The following is a 21,381-nucleotide window of genomic DNA, read 5'->3' on the forward strand; positions in this document are numbered from 1 at the left end:
TCAATAAAAGAACTAAAGGAGATCAAAGAAAAGTAGCACGTGATGGGTTCAAAATGAAGGATAAAAAAGAAATACAAAATATAAAACCAAATACAAGGAAAGTTGGTTTTCACACAAAAGCATTTGCCACCATCCACAAGCCAGCTGTCAGAAGTGAAAGCCATCCAGCTGACCCTGGATAGTGGGAGGAAGCAAAGCTTACTATAAGTTTGTATTAGTTCAAGAGGTGACTGGACAAATTCTTGCAGAAAAAGCTAACACACACTGTTACAAAAAAAGACCGTAAGACTGTGAATGCAAATTTAGGTTATATGAACATATAATCATTTACACTTGGATATTTTTGTACCTTACTGTGTAACTGAATGCACATTTGGCAAAAGCAAATAACCTCTAATAGGTATGGAGTTAGAGGTACAGGAAAGTGCTTCTAATCTGCCTTTCTCTTTGGTATTCCCACTGGCTAATTTAGCCACCCTGCCTCAACAACACAGTAGTAGGTGAGCAAATCCCAGACCTAAATGACAGATGGACCACTTGATGGGTAAGGAATTGGCTGGATGGTCACACTCAAAGAGTTGTGGTCAACGACTCAATGTCCAGGTAGAGATCAGTAATGAGTGGTGTTCCTCAGGGCTCCGTATTGGGACCGGCGATGTTTAACATCTTTGTTGGTAACATGGACAGTGGGATCGAGTATACCCTTGGCAAGTTTGCCAGTGACACCAAGCTGTGTAGTGTGATCGACACATTGGAGGGAAGGGATGTCATCCAGAGGGACCTGGGCAGGCTCGAGAGCTGGGCCTGTGCAAACCTCATGGAGTTCCATAAGGACAAGTGTGAGGTCCTCCATCTGGGCTGGGACAATCCCAAGCACAAATACAGGCTGGGCGGAGAATGAGTTGAGAGCAGCCATGAGAGGAACCTGGGGGTGTTGGTAGATGAGAAGCTCAACATGAGCTGGCAATGTGTGCTTGCAGCCCAGAAAGCCAACCGTATCCTGGGCTGCATCAAAAGCAGAGTGGCCAGCAGGGCAAGGGAGGTGGTTGTCTTCATCTGCTCTGCTCTCATGAGACCCCACCTGGAGGTTGGCCAGAGAAGATGTGGATGCCCCATCCCTGGAAGTGTTCAAGGCCAGTTTGAGCAGCATGATCTAGTGGGAGGTGTCTCTGCTCATAGCAGGGGGGTTGGAATTAGATGAACTTTAAGGTCTCTTCCAATCCAAACCATTCTATAAATATCTAGCTGTCCCACTGACAACACAAAGGAAATACAGGCATGAAGATCAGAATGAAGAACTACATGACTCGGTGCTGTCCCTGAGATCATGGGACAATGATAATTTCCACCATGTTATTAAGTAGACAGCCTGCTTCAGGGCCTTTCATCAGTCACACTGCAATGTAAACCAGGCAGTATTAGGTCATGTAAGACAAGAGCAGTTACTAAAATATCCAGTATAAAAATGTATTTCATCTGGAGTTTTACAAAGAACAGCTAAAATAATATAATCTATCTCATTATCTGTATCTACTTGGTAATGTCATAAAAATATACTGAAAAAGTCAGCTAGTACCTCCATCCAAATCATATAACCTATAACTATAGAATCACAATTATGTGGTGTTTTTCTGTCATTTCAACACATGACAGTACTTCTGCCAAGACCAATTTCTTCCAAGAAAAAGGAGTCAATGGGGTCCACATCACCTAATCATGAGTCTCAGTGGGGAAGCCTGGAAGAGGCACCTACAAGAAACATCAGTCTGGGAGTCAGTTGGCATCCCTGCTGCGTATCTGGGAACATGTGGATCTGGCAGAAATGATGCAGGGAGGCAGAGCAGCCTCTTCAACCAGTTTGGTACCACGGGTAGGGGACCAGCAGAAGCTGTGTTCTCCTGAATGTACATGGGACTTGGAGCACAACACCAGTGGGAGAAGGGAGGAAGAGCAGGAACTGGCAATGGTGGGAGGAAGAAGTCCTAGAAGAAGTCCAGAGGACTCAGTAGCAGTAAGAAGAGGTGATGAGGAAATAAATATCAGCTCACTGTAACAGGTTTAACAGCCAGTTTTACCAAGTTAAATATACCACCTCCCACACAGCCTATATATTAATACGGATTTATACAATAAGCTGTAATATAAAGCTTACAGAATTTTAAGATTAGTAAATCTACAGCAAATACATTATGCAATTAACTATTAACTGGTATGTCTCAACTACCTCTCTGACACAAATACATACAAGGTAGCAGTCCTTCTGCATGGGTGATGGGACTGATATCAGTGTTTAGGTGCACATATGCAGAGGGTAAATGTGTACAGTATGGAAGGACATAAAAAGGTTCAAAACAATCAGACCCACACTTCTGACTCGAGATACCTACAAAATCCATGCTACTTCTCTGAAAGTATACACGTCTCCACCAAGCCATGGACCATTATAAGACAATGCTTCTGGAAAGCAAATGCATAGCACAACTGTTATGATAAATATCTGCATCAACAAATAAGAAAGCAGCATTTTGATACAAGAGTATTCTACATAACCTGAGACAGTTTGGGCATGGAGCTATTTATAGCAAAGCATTGAGTTTAGCTATAACACTAGTTGACTGGTTCTCTGGAACCCTATTCACTATAAGGCAGCATTACAATTAAGGAGTGATGAGTATTTTAGCTGACATAGCATTCCTGATATAGGCACAGTCAATCAAAGGAAAGGCCAAAGCAACAGTCAGATAAAAGACTAATAAAGCTCTGAATGCTAATAAAAGTCCACCAAAATCTTTATTAGGCTGGTGAAAACCTAGCTCAGAACATACAACAACACTTACATAGAGTAACTCCCAAATGTCTCAACACCATTCACAATAGATGTCACACTATGCTGGTAAGGGTCTTGAAAAGACACTAAAAAAAAGCAAGGACCAATCATAATTGCAAATAGACTGGTATTCTGAGTAAGTTTTTTTATTGTAATATTATATGATAGAAGCTGTACCCCTCTGGACTCCCCAGGAACAGTAACTCTTTAGCTGCCATTTCTAACCTGTAGATCTCAAATTAGGTTGAAAGAAATGTCATGTTTTCCATTTTGCAGAAAAGGAAGATGACGCATAGAGGGATATTGTAACACTTCTTTGTAAATTTGTCATAATAACTTAACCCTCAGATCAAGGGAAGATGTTATGTGGGGTAAGCAACTTCATGTACATATACCTTTGCTATGTATTTCTTGATATCCCATGAGTTTAAGCTTCAAAGTCAAATAGTCAGGACATTCTCATGTTGGTAGCTTTGCTTCAGAAAAACAAGTATTCTTGTTAATAATATCTATTTATTTTTTAATATGACATAGTACATTTGATATATTTGCTTATAGTAATAACATGTCCATGTCTCCAAGACATCTTTTGAGTAACTGGCAAACATTAGTGTGTCCTTCCACCACTTAGTTACATAGTTTTAGTAATTATTAAAAGTCTATGAAAGATTATTACTGTTCTGTTATGAGAAGTAAATCCAGTGGAATGAACATTGCCATGATGAATGATATTTACACTCAAGAGAATAGTTGAATGTGAAGAATTGGATGAATGCTGCTGATATCAGAGCTGGATTTTTGCTCAGAGTAAACTTTATGCTTATTTAGTGTTTCACAACAAAGTCATGTGTTAAAGAAAAAAATGTCCCACACCAAAAAATAGGCAGACAAATGCAGGTAAAGTATTTAGCACTAAGAAACTTAAATGAATATATATATATATATTAAAGCTACATTTCTCTTTGAAATAATTACTTTGTGACCTTAAAAATAATTATCCCAAGATACCCCTTATATTTAAGATCCAGATGTCTGTTCATTTATAACTGAAATTGCTGTGTAGTTATATGAGGGTTTCCTCCAAGTCAGTCAACTATATATAACCAACTCAGACACTATTCTTCATCTTCAAAAAAACATCCTTGCTGTAAGAAGTATTCTGTGTTTCAAACATTAAGATATTCCCTTCAAATGTAAGTATTTCTAGGACAGAAACTTGACTCTGGAGCATCTTAACAACCTGGGATGATATCCCCAAAATGACAGTGAATGCTGTGTTTAAGGCTTGGTCCTTAAGTACATTCATTTTGGGGTATGAGATAAGTAAGATTTCAGTCTTTTGCTTAAAATAAAACTTCTAATTACCCCACTGAACATAATGTTGAAACTTTTTGTATAATCGTCAAAGCTGAAACTGCACGTTCACCTCACCAAGAGGAGAGCAAACTTTGCCAACTCCCGGGATCTGGGATAGTCTTGGGAGAAAGGGGATAGAAGGAACAGAGAGAGACTTCCAGCTTATGCTTATGTGCATGCATATACACACTACCTAAAGCTGGGCCGTGACGCAGCAGAGCACCACCTTCCTGCACCAAAAAAGTAAGCGGCAAGATGGTGGCTGGTGTGTAGCCAAATAGTTCAGGAGATCTAATAAAGGACTAGCAGCCATGCTGTTAGATGAAAGTAACTGGGGCTACTGTGCTGTGCACTGTACATATCCTTAATGCATATGTACATAGTGTAATGAGGCATTTATGTATTCTTTGAGCATATACGTCAAATTAGAGCTGGTGAAAGCTTGCCTCCTTTGCAAGAATAATTCATGCCATGAGCTGCTCCTTAAAGTCATCCCTTGTGAGATTTCACCAGATTTTTTTTTTCCTGCCTGATAGTACCACCTCTAGAAATATCATAACAGAATTTTTGCCCTTATACATCACCACTTTCCATGTTGTGCTGCGTTAGCCTTAGCCTTTATGCATAGCCTTAGCTTTATGCAAGAAAGCTGCCCCTGACACGGGCTGCCAATATAAACTCACATTATTTCAGTATCCTGGACTAAAACAGCTACCCTCCCCAAAAAATGGTATTTCTTAGGGTGAGAGAAATACCACAACAGCCCCAGGCCTGAGTGCTTGGTAGTACAAATGTATACTATATACAAATAGTGGGAGCTAATTCTGAGCAGTACGGCCAAAGACCAGCGTATACCATTTGATTTTGAGGCCGGGGATTGCTCTTTGGCCCTATTATATCTGAACAACAGATTCAGTGGCTTTAGACTCCAGGGAGATGGAGCAATGAGAAGGAGCTTACCTGTTCTCAGGCAAATTCTATAGCTTAGGTCTTAACCCTTTGGCTTAATATTCCCATCTGACCATCAGTATTGCACTATCGTCCAAAGAACGGAGACCATATGAGTCACTCTGTTAAGCACTATGAAAACATAAGGAAGACAGCCCTTTCCCAAAGTGTTTGCAATCTAAACACAGACCTCGAAAAGCAAGAGAACAGGAACAGAAAGATGGGCGGACTTGCAGAGTCTACAGAGCAAAGAAGAGTTGTCCTTATTTTCAGTTAATTATATTTTACCAGTTCTGCTTCTCTGTGAGAAAAACAACAATGGCAAACATTATTTGAGGTTGTGGAGCTAACATCCTTGGAAATACTCAGAAGCCATCTGGACATAGTCCCTGGCAACTGGCTCTAGGTGGGGATGAGCAGGGGTTTGGACCAGATGATCTCCAGAGGTTTCTTCCAACCTCAACTATCCTGTGATTTTGTGAACATTAGTAACTCATTTGTACTTGTGTACAGATTTAAACCGGTAAACTTAGGTACAAATCTGCATATCTACTCTCTAAGTTTTATTGCTTGATACATATGTATACATACATACAAATATAGTGTATTTTTAAACATATTTAGTTATTGCGATAAAATAACCTTTAACAATATTCTTAGTGTGCTCTCCCTTCTTAGATTTAATAATAGTGCAAGCAAGGAAAATATCTGACTTTGGAATTATATCAACACAAAGTAGTTACTTTTGGCCTCCATATATGATAGGATCATATAAAACATCTGCAAGTCATTGGCTGGAGCACAGATTAGAAGGAAAAAGGTCTAGGATAGTATGCATATGTACAATTCATTAGGCCTTAACTCCACTTTAAGCAGCATGCATTCCATGTACCTTGGCTTACAGCAAGTTACTATAATGAATAAACAAGGTGAATAGTGTTCAGATTAATACCTGTACGGCTTGCCTCAGTTGGCACCTGCTAAACACTACACATTCTGAAAACATTATTCCAAATGCTTTCAAGAACTTCTGAATAACTTTGTAAGTGCAGGTGTTTTCAAATTATGTATAAATACCTCAGAAGATCAATTAAATTCTCCAGAGACTATATGCAGCTTGTAAGACTTTTGGGGTGATAGGGGTGAGGGGAGTTAATAGCAAGAATCTGGAGATAATCTATTGATTTATGACATAATCAATTAGTGCTTATTTTCCTCAAACAAAGAAACTTTGTTTCTACTTAAAAAAAACAATTGTAAGACTAGCTTAAAATATTTCTTAACACATTAAGATATGAAACAGAGGCAGCTGAGGGGAGATTGCCTTCTATTTTTTTTCTTCCTTTTGATTGTCACTCCTAAAGAAAACCTGAGTCATGAAATAACCCAACACAAATCCTTCCATAGGGAAGAGAAGGTGTGAAGTCTTAAAATAAATAAATAAAGAAAGAAAGAGAGAGAGAAAAAATGAGACATATTTCAGACTCATGCATGAAACCAAACTAAACTGTACAGGCCAATTTCACAGAAAGTGCAGCACGGTTATGAACAACCCCTAGACAGTATAAAATTAATTCTAGATGCTGGAAAAATACATTTAGTCTTCTACCTTTGTCTAGGAAAATAGATTTAAATACAATTGAAATACTTTTTATAGCTAGCTTTATTATGACATACCTACTCACATCATTCCATGAGCAGCCAAATTAAAGTCTGTAGCACAAATAGTGGAATTAGAAGTTTTAAGGTATGGTTATTAGTGTCAAAACAAGATCCATACTATAGAAAGGATAGTAATTAGGAAGCTTCAAACAACTACAAAGCATGAATAAACACTGGGAATATCAGAATGAAAACTTTCCTGTGAGTACTTCCAGTTCAGGCATTCATCTGATAGCTAAGAAACAGCTGTTCCTGTGCCACAACAACCCAGGGAGCAAAGATACACACACACACACACACAAACACACAAAAGTATTTTCAATTTGATCCTAAAAAAAAGTCAATAAAGTTTTGGGTGATCTGTTTTCTTTTATTTACATAATCATTCATAGTTCATTTTGGAAAGTGTGACACAAGGCTGCCTATCTAAAAGCATGCTGTCCTTTCCATAATAACTGTTTTGGGGCAGAGCAAAGGGCGAGGAAAAAGCACAGACTAGATTTTCTCTGCAGAGGGAGAGGAACTTCTGGTGTAAACTTGAGTGGATGGTGGAGTTAAGAAGAATGAGAAGTAAGGAGCCAACTGCTAAACCAAGCTTAGGAGGCTCCACTTCTGGGTGATGAGCAGTGTAGGTGGGAAACAGGTTGTAACAGGAATTTCAGGGAACAGTTTAGCCAAACTGCTGACAGGAGGCAGTGTAATTTTTTCTAAGGTGGCTACTGCTACACATCTAATCTGCCCATGACTAAATATCAAATTGACTTTGCATCCTGTCTAAATATAAGCCTAAATATAATATAATACAGTATACCTTGCATATTTGCTGTGTGGAATAGTCTGAATGGGAAATATTCAAAACCTTGAACATGAAATCTTAATGGACTCCTGGAAGTGCTAATATAATATCAGGAAAAAGAGAGGCCAGAAAATGATCATGTTCCTTTCCAGAGATTATACCTAGCCCCAAGACCTCCAAAGACTCAAACAAACATGCAAAGGTTTTTCTTTCTTATGTTTCACAAACTATTTAAATTGTCTCAGACCCAACATTGTCTATCACTAGTCTGACAACAACTTTGAAGACACCTATCTAAAAAGGACATCTTGCAGCAATTAAATGTAGCAGAGTAGAGAGCTCTGATCTAGACAATAAAAACCCTTTTCAGCACCATGCCAGCTCTCCTAGCTGGGAGCAAGCCTAACTAAGGCAGTACTGAAATGATGTTGGCAGTCAGCAACCTCTCTAAGACTTTTGTCAGCGCTACCAGCATTTGTTCAGTTGAATTGGTGTCATCAATACAGAGTGTAAACAAGACTTAAGATGCAGAGAGATGCAGAGAACATTAATTTCACACTGTAGTGACACTACAAGAGAAAATAAAAATGAAAACAATCTAACAGGAATGGTTTCATCTAATTGGACTGTGCAAAAACAATTACAGAAAAATAATTGCCTGATAGTTTAAAAGGATTGCTAATGGGCAGAGTTAAGGTTATCTGAGTACATTAGCTGTGTCCTTCTGCAGCTTAGATTTCTATTAAGATTTGCCTTGAATCTAAATTTCCAAAATTTATCCCTTCTCTTTTCAGAGGAATTAGAGCATTCCTTCAAAGCATTTCACTTTAGCTTACTGATACATCGTCTCAACTCTGATTCCATTTTGATGTAGATTTAATCTAGGAATATAAACAAGAGATTTTTGTTTTCTATTTATATTTGAAAGATTTATATATGCAGATTCCATTAAAAACACATTCTGTTTTTCACACACATCCTACTGTGGACCAATGGATAAATAAACCTGTGTTTTTACAGTTTAGAAATTCCTTAAGACTGATTTATTTTAACAATCTGAACCTCAAGTCTAGAGCTGGATCTCAAGTACAATCCTGGAAATCTGGAATAACAGTTTATTAAGGTTTCTTACCATAGGTAAGGTCAGATCATGGCACAGATATTCTATTTTAGATTACTCATGTAATTGTACAACCTTCTTTTTATTTTTTTATTTCTTTTTTTTTAAGGAGGAGGTGGAAGGGAAGTTTCACTGCATATTTAACTCTACCTGATTTCATTTCTATCCTTTGCATTACATATCTATTTCTCAGTTTATTCTAGACAACTTCTGTAGAAAGTGCATTAAATAAGAGCATTTGCAATGATAAATTGTAAAAGCATTTTGCAACAATTCACAAATAATAAACTGCATAAAGAGATTTGGAAAAAAAAATACTTTGTTTCTCATAGATAAATGCCCCTCCAAAATTCAGACATTCAGACGTTGTACCTTACAGGACAGGTGATACTAAAAATAATTGTTTCCACTATACAATTTATGATCAGCTAGTTCTATTAGGTTATACCACATGTGGAAAAAACATCAACCTCTGGGAGCATGAGAACAGAAGAGTGGCCTCTTAAAGCAACACACATTTTTACAGATATGATACCAGACATCAGTTTGGACGGTGTTTATGTTTCATCATCTGACTTTTCACAATCATCATCTGACTTTTCACAACAGATCTAAGTGGAGTCATCCAGTAAATTAAAATTATACAATTATCCTTGATCAGATGCATTTTCTCTGCTTTGTGTGACTAGCATCACTTTTCTCAGAATGATGCAGTTTCATAGTTCCAGAACTTTATTTTCTAGACAGGAAAAAAGGATTATTATTCTTTATTCAACTAATAGATTTTAAATTACCCTTTACTTTTTTTTTTCCCCAAACATCTCCAAGAGATGCTACATGACAAGCCATAAAGTAATAGCAATCAATTTAGCAATAAATAAAATAAACTTGGTATTCAATTAACATACACAGTCCCTTAAATGACACAGAAACATAAAAACATCAAATCTGTTTACCTTTTCAAAGGCTAATTTGCTTCCATTTTCATAATTATTTATTTAAAGCTGTAATTTACAACAGAGTTGTACTGATTACTGTATGAAGATATTCAGATTATACATATGCACACATATATACTGAGCTGGCACAGTAGCAAGTATTTATTAACAGTGCATTACTCCAAAAAAAATGTTTGTATTAATTTACATGTGTATCTATACTATGACAGCCTTAGTCACATGGCTGATGATTAATTTTAATGTATACAGCTGGAAAAAAAAAATGTTTTGCATTGAATCTTAAGACCTGGAGCACACCTAAAGGATCTTCTGAAACTGTAGTGTCATTTTGGGACTTTTTTTATTTTACTTATTTAGTAAGGTGTCTGATGTTCAATGGGTGTGCCTTACAGATCTTTAAATAGCAATTTTATCAACATAATAATAGTAATACATTTCTTATCCGTCTAATGAAATTTCATTCCTCTACCGTTTCAGGGGCCAAAAAATGTTCCAAAATGCAGTAGGGTTTATCAGGCAACACAGTTTCTCATGTATCTTGGGGAGCAGTAGGGATGAAACAGGCATTATATACTATGCCCCCAAAGTCAGTGTGTTGGAGAGCGGTGTATCGAGAAAGGAAAAGAAAACTGGAGACATAAGAAGCCTTCCAGAGACCTCCTTCTGTACCATTTCTTTGCCTATCCTTTCAAAGGTAAAGGATCTCAGTTCAAGCATTACTGTTGATTCCAAATACATCACTATATACAAAGAGATGTTGCCAGTCATGCTCTCTCTATTATTAGCTTATTTTAAAGAAGTCACAAGTCCCCAAAGTAGTCTGTGTCCTGGGAATGCTAAGATAGCTACTGTCTTCTGGCACAAGTTTGTACTGAAAAATCACTGGTATTTTCTGCTTTGGCAAAGAATTTGAGGACAGATTGAAGATTTTCTGAAGTCTTACAAGTTTCTCTTTTCAACTTTGTCCTGCACATTGTTAGGACAGGCTACATGTGGACAGGAACTGAGTGTGGGACTTGTTCTGAATGAACATTCTCAAATAGAAACATGGTTCCATTTCTCATTTACAATAAGGCTACCTTTCACCATACTGGTCATGCTATAAATGAAAGTCCTACAGTTTGTAGGACAGTTTCACTGCAGTTTGACTGTGGTCATACATCTCATTATTCACATAGACTAAAAGTAAAGCACTGAGCAAGAAAAGTGTAAATTATTACTTCTGGATTCTAAATATTTATGTAGTAAGAACCACAGAAGTCCTAAAAGTAATTCATTTAGTATTCAAGTTACATGAATTTATGGAGTTCAGTCATCAGAAACAATAGACATTGTTTTATTATCTAATTTTATTATCTAAGTTTTTATTATCTAATTATATGAAGAGAATTATAATAGAAAAGTTAAGATTAGTATGAATGGACAATGACTGAGTATATACAGTTGTGGAAACACCAGGAAGAAAAAAACAGGAGAGGGCCTAAATCATGAGCTTGCATAGATGGCACCCACAGGTCCCATCCTAGCACACACTTAGGCTGAGCTTCACAAGGCGCCCAGGTGGGGACACAAAGAACGAAGTAAACCTTGATGCTCACAGAGGTGGGTCAGGGTGGAGAAAGTTATCATGGTCACTTCCTAAAGGGTTAAAAAGGTTCATCCAAAGCAAGCATATGGTTACCAGTCTAAGAAAAATCCAAGAGTTTTGAAAAGGAGGACTAAAAAAAACGTTTCTCTTGTCTCTCTTCTTCTCCTAGACTGATTACCTGGATACCACCATCTTGCTGTTTTGTGAGCATGTGCGTATGAGACTGTGAGCCAGGATGAGCACAAACATTTTTGTTTCTATTTAATTTTAAAACAAAATCATCTGCTGCTTCTATAGGGCTTCTCATTGAGATTTCCTGCATTGTTACTACAATGTTGCGACATTATTTCCTTTAATTACTTTTCCTTGGTTTAATTGCAGCTTTTATTTCAATCTAACTCCATTAACTTCATTTACAGCACAGCAGATTAGAGCAGAATACATCTTGCTATACAACAAATCACAACTGCTTGATGGATACATATAAAATGATTTAGTATATTTTTCTATTAAGAGGCACTTAAAATATGAATATATCTGGAGATTGCTGTCAATTTTTTTTTCAAAATAAACCTTTTGTTAATCATCCATAATGGAATACATTGCCTTTTATTTTCTCTGATACAAACATCTTTTCTTTGGTGTAGAGATGTGTTTTCTGGTAAGAACAGGAAACCCTATTTTTAACCTCAGCAGAACTACCTGGATGTAAATTAGAGCTTGAATCCATACTGTATATATTTATTTTCAGAATGCAGATAATTTTACTGCAGAAATGTCTGAGTAAGTAAAATAAAAAATGCTATTACTTTCTTTTTTGTTAATGTATTTTGCCAATCAGTATACTTAGAGATTGTACAGTGACAATCTGAAAGGCATGCTCTTCTTTCCCTCAGAGTGTATCTCTGTCAGTAAATGTTCTTAGCCAATGCACGTATTGTTTATTATTCCCATCCTGCAAACGATGTCTGGGAAGATTTTGAGAGATCATAGGAAAACCCTGAGATTTGTCTCACAATCAAAATATTTGCAACCTAGATGCATTTTCATCTAATAAAACTGTTATTCCATACATACCTCTGCAGTCACATAAGGGAAAGAGATTATAAGTTAGACCTTATTTTCTCACTTTCTTGACAGCAGTATTGCCAGCTGTATCATTTCTACCAAATCACCTCTGATGGCTAAGATTCGTCAGTTGTCATATCATATCTATGGAAATATGCAGTTTCAGACAAAAACTCTGCATTTGCTATCTCTTTTTGGATTAAATGTACCAAAATCTGAAGCCACACATATTGTTTTGGCTCTGCTATCATCAGTTTCGTTGATGAGATGTATTTCTTTGGAACAAAAACATTGTTATAGGGTAATCTTAGTTCTCAACTTCTCTTGATATTGTGCTGTAATTCTAAAAATTAGAGGAGATATATGCTGTGAGCAGGACTGCAGCATACAATCTGAAGAAATGCTAAATCTGTAAACTATTCTCTCTTATGTTTGTAAACTGCTCTTCTCCCTCATGCCTGCTTCAGTTGAAACTGAAACAAGTACTTACTTTCAAAGCAAATATACTTTATTATGTACAGCATTTGTTCTTCTAGTAAGACACTCAAATAATGAATAATGCAGTACTGATATCTAACTATTCATTTTTTATATTATTGTGAATAACCTTTGCTGAATATCCAGGTATAGACAGTGCAGACAAATATATAATAAGCCTTATATGTAATGCATAAGAAAGATGGGTCATCCAAGAGACACTAAGATAGCTTTTTTTTTTCCTTTTCTGTGATGAATGGATAAGGTTGAAATACGAGTATTCTGCTCATTTGTTAAGAGAAATATGAAGACTTAACCTGGAATAATGGGTTGCCTTCACAAATTAGAGAATAAAATCTTCCACACAAAGAGATTTACTCTGTGCAAGCAAATAGCAAAACAGAAATTCACTAACACGGTATTAAAACATTAGGAAGTAGTTCTATAAAAAAGCTGTGGACAGTTATCAAAATATATGAAGAGATGTCAGGCAGGATCATTAAACAGTTCATGAGCAATTCACTGGGGAAGAAAACTTCCAGAGATTCTGATTTGTCCCTTTTAATTCACTCCCAAAGTTACTCTCAAACCTTTTGTTCTCAAAGTCATATTTGAAAATCGTGCTGCCCAGCTGAGGGCAGAACACACACTACGTAAATAACACAAAAATAAACCACATCAGCATGTATTAGAGGTTGAGACTGAATTGTTGCACTGAGATATATTGCCTCTGTATATCAATTAAGGCCCTTTTGCAACAAGTACTATATTAAATTATTTCAACCTTTCAACAAATAGCTAAATTGCCTCAGGAATAGCTTGGCTTGATGTTCTTTCTGCACTTACCTTTCTACAGGTAGTCAGAAGATTTTAGGGTCTGAAGCTACTGTTCCTTCCAGCATAGTCCATGAGACAAAATGAAAAGCTGCTCCCTCCTTGTTGCCTCTCTAATCAATGCTTCGGTGACTAGACATTTTTTAATCTGCAACAAGGAAAAGCTAAATTTCTATTCGACTGACACAGAAGTGAAAACAGAGGATTTTTATATTATGAATTGGATTCAATTAACAGTTTAATGAGCTTTTAGAGAGCGGCTAAAGTGGTTGCAAAAAGCCTTCCTCAGTGTCAAACAGAAGATCTGTCTCAAAGATGTGTAAGATTAAAGCTCCGTCCAGAGAAGACAATCATAAAAGCATAAAACTATGTACATTTATACCATTGTAGGTTGGCAAACCCTCCATCTTAACTTTTGTATTTCTCAATGTATAGCTTCTTCTTTTCAAAATCACTCTAACCAGAGCTACCATTTGGGACATCAACATCTAAAACAGTTAATTACAACTAAAACATGCACACTGAACATGCATTACAATGGTCAGCACAGTTCTATCTTACATGGGAAAAATTAAAAGCTGGACTTGTTAGGCCACCAGAATGAGAAGTGAGGGGCAATATGATTTTTGTTTGTGAATATGCAATGACAATAAACATCAAATAAGGGAAATAAATAAATACAAACTGATCAGAAATAAAGTTAGGTTAGAGATGAGGAGTTTTTAAATCACTACAGTAATCAGCCTTCTCATTGGAATAATGGGGGTAAAGGTAAATATTTGTCTTTGAAAATGGCAATTTGTAGTTTCTGCAAGGAATAAAGCCTGTCACAGCAGGTTATGCCACTGAAGAGGTTTTTCTTGATCCTTTGTCCTTCAGTGTGGAATTCACAGAAACCATGCACCAAATACGGCATAGGGAATGCTGAGAGTCTTTAGGAAATGCTGAGGAATAAATGAGTTTATTCCAGGGAGTGCTGAAAGTCAGCCCCCAGGACTAATGGATGAAAGACAGAAATCAGAGTCTTCAGAGTTTTCCTGTGGATTAATTTTAGGTGGGTCCTCATTTGGTTTACTAGCATTTTGGGGCTTTTCTGGATTAATAATGTGCTACATCACTTAAACTTCTGCATACTTTGTATACTGTGACAGGTAACATAACAAAGGCCAACACAGAGGCATTGCAATTCCCAAGATTGTAGCATCTACAGACTTTTGGAATGTAACCACTGATTTTTACAATTTGAGTCCTACCAGTGAACTCTTCTTGTAGGGGATGGCCCTTACAATAAGACAATGTTGTACTTGTTTCAGAGAATGGAAAACTCATGCATACAAGTTTATGTCCATTTACACAAAATCACTCTCCCTGAGAAGGAAAGGGTTTCACTTCTTCCAGCATTTGGAAAAGCTCTTTACTATCTGTTGATTCTTTATTGTATTCCATGCATCATCTGAAGTTATCATTCACCTAATATCTGAATTTATTTTCCCTTTCAGTACCTGTTGCCAGACCAGGGAGTTTACTGTCATCATATTCATTCCCCACAGCAGGGTAGGGCCCAACATGAAAACACCATGAACTTCTGATCCCCGTAGTTTACAGGTCTGATCTAGGGTATAGCTGTTCCACACAATTCCTTTGCTACAAGCAATACTGTTCTTTTCTTGCTAGTGAGGTATATAGGATGGAGAAAGGATGGCTTCTGCTATCATTGTTTCTTAATCCTTATGCTGACCAACATAGTTTGTTTTGCTTTGCTGTCAGAAAACCTGAAACTTGTAAATTTTGCTACAGAAGATAATAATGGGGCAATAGGTTGCTTCAGATGGGTTGGTACAAAAGGAAGAACACCAGCCTTTTGCTTCTTCCTGATTACAAGCAGATTAAAAAGCAGACATTATGAGCAGATCAAGATGTACCAATGTCATAACAATGTGTTCCTTAAAACACCTTTTAAAATATTCTAGATTTCTCTTAATCAACAATTTGAAAAAGAATCTAATGAAGACATTGACTAAAGCAGGATGTTTCTGCAGGTTGGAGCCCTCTAAAATGAGGCACATGTCTTTTTATTTATTTTCAGCTCGATATGAAAGCAGAAAAGATCATTTTGATGGAGAAAGCAAATAGGTTTTGTTCTGATGTTTTCAAAATGAATCATTTAATCTTTGCCTGTTTGAAAGTACTAAAATAAAATGTGTTCTGTTTCTGGCACAAACTGTTCACGCATTTGAGTTCCTAAATACTTGTGGTCCTTCTGAAATTCATTTGATTTAATATTCCTGGAAAAAATCACTTAGCACTAATTTTTACAAGTAACAGATACAGTCAAGAGAAAACTATCCACCAAACACACCATCTTTTCTTACTGCCCCAAAATGTGCTGTAATCTCCTTGAAAACACTTGCTATTCAGATTTATTTGATGAATAGGTCTTGTTCAGGAATTCAATTTGCTAACTTATAACCTTACTCTTGATGGGGACTACGTAATCAAAGTTGCTCATTTTGCAGCCACTACAGCATGAGCTTTTTCACAGCTTGGCTACAGTAGAAAGCTTTTTATAATAAGGATCTGGTAGACAGCAGTGTACCGGATATTAGACTTGTCCCAGAGGGTCCATTCTCCTATAGCTCTGCATGCATAATGGCAGAAGAAGGATATAGCCCCTTGATCTTTAGCACAGAAAAAATAAGAAATCAATTATGTCTGACTTTCTAGCAATGTGCTGCTATTAATTACATTTAATGGTTACAAAACTCACATGTAGGCATCCTTATGAAGAAATAAAGAAGCAAAGGGCCAAGGAGCCAACATGACCAAACAGCTTTTGTATTAATAAGTACGTGTAAAGTTGCCAGAGCTGTCTTGCGTACACAAAAAGTTCAGTTCAACCCCATCCAAAATCTGGAGAAAGCTTCTCTTGTTCTGTCTTTTCTTTTCTTACCAGGCTGTGCACAACTAGAGAGGAATCTTAGAAGAGTCTTGGAAAGTAAATTTGATGAATCTGTTTACCAATTACAGCATATACTTTTTTAAGCACGGAATATTGGTTTAAGCAAGTAAAAGTTTAACACTATTTCATTTCTAGAAATACTGATTTTTTTATTCTACATTTTAGTCTAAATTGATAAGTATTACATTCATTTATTTTCTATGTTCATTCTCAGATATAAAATACAAAAAATAAATATAAACAACACTTTAAAATGGAGCTCATAAAGTGTCTTTTCTTTTTAGCATAAAACATTTATCCATTTGAGCTTCCAAATACCCATGGTTCTCCTGAAAACCATCCATTTTAATATTCATGGAAAAGAATGCATTCCTATGATTGTGTTCAAATTATTTAATCAGTATTTTTAGTGAGTGTAATTCTTAGTCACTATTGTGATGGTTAACAGTATCAGTCAGTAGAACTAGACCAATCATTTTCACGTAATAATTTATTTGCTGAAATATGTGAGTTCATGCACTCAAACACTATCTTTGAAGTAAAGTCAAATATGCTTGAAGGGGGGGAAACTGGAAAGAGCATTAAGTTATTCTCTCATTTTCAAACATTTGAATTTTCAGCACAGATTCATAAGCGGGCATAGACACTATTTTCAACTGGATGAGGAAGAAGACTATCAATGTAACTTTTCGTTTCTCTTGCTTTGGTTACACATCTTTAAAGAAAATGTTCCTTGTTCAGATGAGCACTCTTTACATACAAAAATCCCAGAAATATTTAGGATTGTTCCTTTGGGGGGGGGGGGGGGAAACCATATTAAATGTGGTCAGTACTTCTTCCATTTTTAAAAATATCACTAAGCAAACAGCAACCAGACACAGCAGCCTACTCCATTCTTTGCACACTTAATGCCACTTACTCTTATGATTGAGGTCCTTGTGGACCAAATGGAGACATTGATATAGGAGCTACCTTCTCTTCTTCCAGAACTTCTACTAAATTTCTATTCCCAGCTGTAACTGTGACTGAACTGGTAAAGGACAGCTCTGGTGCAGGCAGTGAGGAGTGCTTAGCAAAGTATAGCAGCTGGGCTAATCTTCTCCCTAAATTTCACTGCTCTTAGAGCTGCTTTAATTACAACAGCCTCAAAACCAAGAGGGAACTCCTGGGTCACTGACGTTAGTCTGACGGTATCACAAGCAACGACCTCATGTAACACCCATCATAAACTGACTGCACTTCAGCTTGCACACACAGTATCACTGGATTACAAAGGGACTTAAAACACAGGTGTCTGTTGAGTCAGGCTTGTATCATACATCTCTGAATAATGTCTAATGGGTTTTGGTAGTTTAGAGGACGGTTTCCTTTTAGCGAACCATTAGTTATGCTGATTCCCAACAAAACATCATATATCAAAGCAGCATATATCAAATAAACAATATATTTCAGAAAGAATTTAAAAGAAGTCCTTCTTATAAAACCAAAGGTAAACAAAGCCATCCCCATTTTCTATGCTTTTTCTCGGGATTTTGGACTATTGGCTCATAAGGAACGTCAGGTCTCTCTCACTGAATCAAACTGGCTTTTCTCTGCCGTGATCAGTGCCTCTCACCTCTTCTTCAGATGCTGTTTGTGAATCAAAAGAGCATGACTTCGAACAGACTGGAATTTGCTAGGAAGTAATTGCAGCTTTTCTCTGCTACTACAGGGCTCTTAGGTTAATGGCATGGTTCATGCATTCCACGTGCATTTAACCTAGACCTTTCCTCATTCAAGCCTTAGGCTACCTCAGAAAGTCCAGTCTAACATTTACAGCTGTAACATTTACAGGCCTGTAAAATTCACTGTTACAACCATACACTGGACACATGCCCAAACTGACACTGGCTTCTGGCTTGGAGAGGTAGATGGAGATATACCTTTGTGTCAGCTTGCATAGTCCACTTTCAGCATGTGTCCTTCACTACTTGGAAACACACTTGGAAAACTACAAATTGGCAAATCCCACCAGGTACCCCTCTTTCTGCATGGACAATTACTTTCATGGGCACAAAGGCAAAGCAAAAGGACTAGACTTTTATCAGAAGCAGAAATACAGAGGGCTTTTAGGGCTTACAGAGGGCACATGTTAGTGCCATCTTAAATCATTATAATAGGCATTTATTTGGCCCACACCTTGAATAAAAAGATGCTTTATCTTTTTTTTTTTTTCTTTCTTTCTTTAATTATTCCAGATGCCCTGTTATGTTCTAGGTTTATGACAATAAAGAGAACAAGGACCCCATTTGGACCTCATCCTACCTCTTCCTGAGTGAGGACAGAACATTAATTTTGCATGTTGGCATTACTCTAGGACTCAGTGCATGAAGATAGTTGGCAGAAAGCTGGTATATAAAAAAATATCTCTCGTTGCTTTCACAATTGTTCAATCTTCACCTTCAGTAATCCTCTTTAAAAGCATTATTGCTTTAAAATCTTCAGGATTTCTGTATCTGCAGGAAAACTGTATCTTTTGATAAACCACAAAAAAATGTCATTAAGGAAATAAGGATAGTGAGAGGCTGGGGTAAATATTTCAGGAAGAAGCAAATTCTGAAATGAGAAAGAGTTGAAGACAGCGGAGCTTGAGGAGCTATTGGGAATGGGAAGGTCTCTGGGTTAAACAACCACTTATATTTACCCCTGAATACATATAACCTATACCAATCCTGAATGATATTATTTATAACTGAGCTCTGATTATACACAGGAAAATGTGGTAAAGTTTTTTTAATTATTTTTAATTTGGACACTCAGTCTGACAATCCCAAGAAACAGCTAAAATTCTCTGCATGTAAATTTCTATCCTTAGCTAAATACCTAGGGATGTTCAGGGAAGAATTAATTGGAAGCAACGAAAAAAAAAAGAAAGAGAAAAAAGAGAAGAGTTTCAGTGCCCCAGTGAATAATTTATAGCTGTTTCCTTTTCAACAAAGGGAATGTTGAATGTTTTTGACAATAGCAGGTACATAATTGTTTTATGCTGGGGGCATTTATTGTAACTCATTCATTATATCATCTTGCTAGTTTTCATGGCATGCATTTATTTGTTCTCTTAGTGGAACAATTTGAATGACAACTAGGAGAAATAGTGGGGGACAGACAGTGAGAAATGATGTGTTAAAAGACTTAAACCAGTTTGATAGACAGCTTGAAGACATCATCAATACCAACAACACCATCAGCACAGAGAGAGTGAAAGGCCTAGATCCAGTGGCTGTCTTAGTCTGAGAAATGTCCTTTTTTTTCAGAACTATCTTTTTTCATTGATTTCAGTTAATTTGGGTCAGAAAGGAGACTATTATACAATAGAAAGATTAAGACTGTGAAAGGGGGAAAAAAAGACAACATATCAAAAAATATGAGAAAATCTTGAGAGAAACTCAAATCAATGAACTTCCTCCAAAGAAATAACTAACCCTAGAAGTTCGACCCAGACAGTGAGACCATATATCAGACACAAGTCTGAGGTTTTTGTGACCTTTGTCATTGGGAAAACATTTTAATTACATTGAGTCATTTCCCCTCTAATTTTTTTTCAAGTTGTAAAAACTGAAAATACTCTGCATTCTTTCCTCCCCGATCTTTCCATCTGAGAAAATGTAATTGTAAGGAATGGCAAAAAGACAATTAATATATATTAAAACATACAAAAGGCTTCTTCTAATGATCAAGTTAAGTCACTAGGTGAAGTTTTAAAGGTATAAACCAGTATCATTTCTGTGACCTTAATGATGCTAACAGGACTTACACTAACTGATCTAGCAAGCTTACTAAAGTCTATTATTATTATTACTACTACTATTACTGTTATATCACTGTAAACTGTAAATCTAGTTTTGCTATCATATATATGAACATAGATATAAATATAAATACATTTATGAATTATCTACTCACTACAGTTAATATTCTTCCCGAGTTGTATTAATTTATAAATGGGTCTCTAAAAACTTGACCATTGCCAAGCAGCATTACTGTTTCCTAATAAAGAAACAAGAACACAGACAACTATTTAGCACAGCAGGCACAGTGCTCTTCTAGCTGTGCTCCAGCAACCATCTTCTCTTGATTCCCCATCCTTCTCCAGTCCTTTTTGTGAAAAGGGATTGTGGTGTCTTATACAGCTTAACTCATTAGTTCTGTAGGACTGTCAAATGATTATATCTGATGTGATATTTTTCCATTTAGTTAACAGCCAGAAGTATTCCCGAATTTGAACATACATCAGGAGACATTCCCACTGTCTTCTACTTCTTTGAATCACGATGCCCCTGTGCTTTGGCCTTTGAGGATTTTGCACTAGATTGCTACAACTTTTGGTTTGATTTCAGCAGTTTTCCATATAATACTTGGTTTTACTTGAATAAATTAAATGGCATAAAACAGAAAAATTGGACATTGAGAAAGATGGATTTGGCATGCAAAAATACAGAAGTGTGTTACATGTGAGTACCCATGACAAAGAAACTCACTCCTAGAGCGATTCCCCCACTTCAAGGACAAAGGACATCTCTAAAATACTATCAAAATCAATGAAGGGTTTTGACCCCATAGAATCCCAAATCAGTAGAGAATTGTTTCTTATGACCATGTATGTGTGACTATATGCATGTACCCTTCTTATATTCTGTCCAAAATATTTCTATGTGTCTTCCCTCCAAAGGAAAAAAAAAAAGGCCCTGGATGCATCCAATGTTATGAATCACAACCATCTCTGTTGTAGTGCAGTGTCGTAAGTTATT

General features: G+C 36.6%; 1 long non-coding RNA gene across 1 annotated transcript in view; it reads right to left on the reverse strand.

The window, feature by feature from the left end:
• Positions 1–13,653: 13,653 nt before the first annotated feature.
• The window catches only part of LOC121064506, a 95,098-nt gene continuing 87,370 nt past the window's right edge, over positions 13,654–21,381 (reverse strand). Inside the window, exon 4 of the long non-coding RNA XR_005816528.1 lies at positions 13,654–13,783. This is a non-coding gene — a long non-coding RNA (uncharacterized LOC121064506). The remainder of the gene's footprint in view (positions 13,784–21,381) is intronic.

Source organism: Cygnus olor, chromosome 2, assembly GCF_009769625.2.
Source record: "Cygnus olor isolate bCygOlo1 chromosome 2, bCygOlo1.pri.v2, whole genome shotgun sequence".
NCBI lineage: Eukaryota > Metazoa > Chordata > Aves > Anseriformes > Anatidae > Cygnus > Cygnus olor.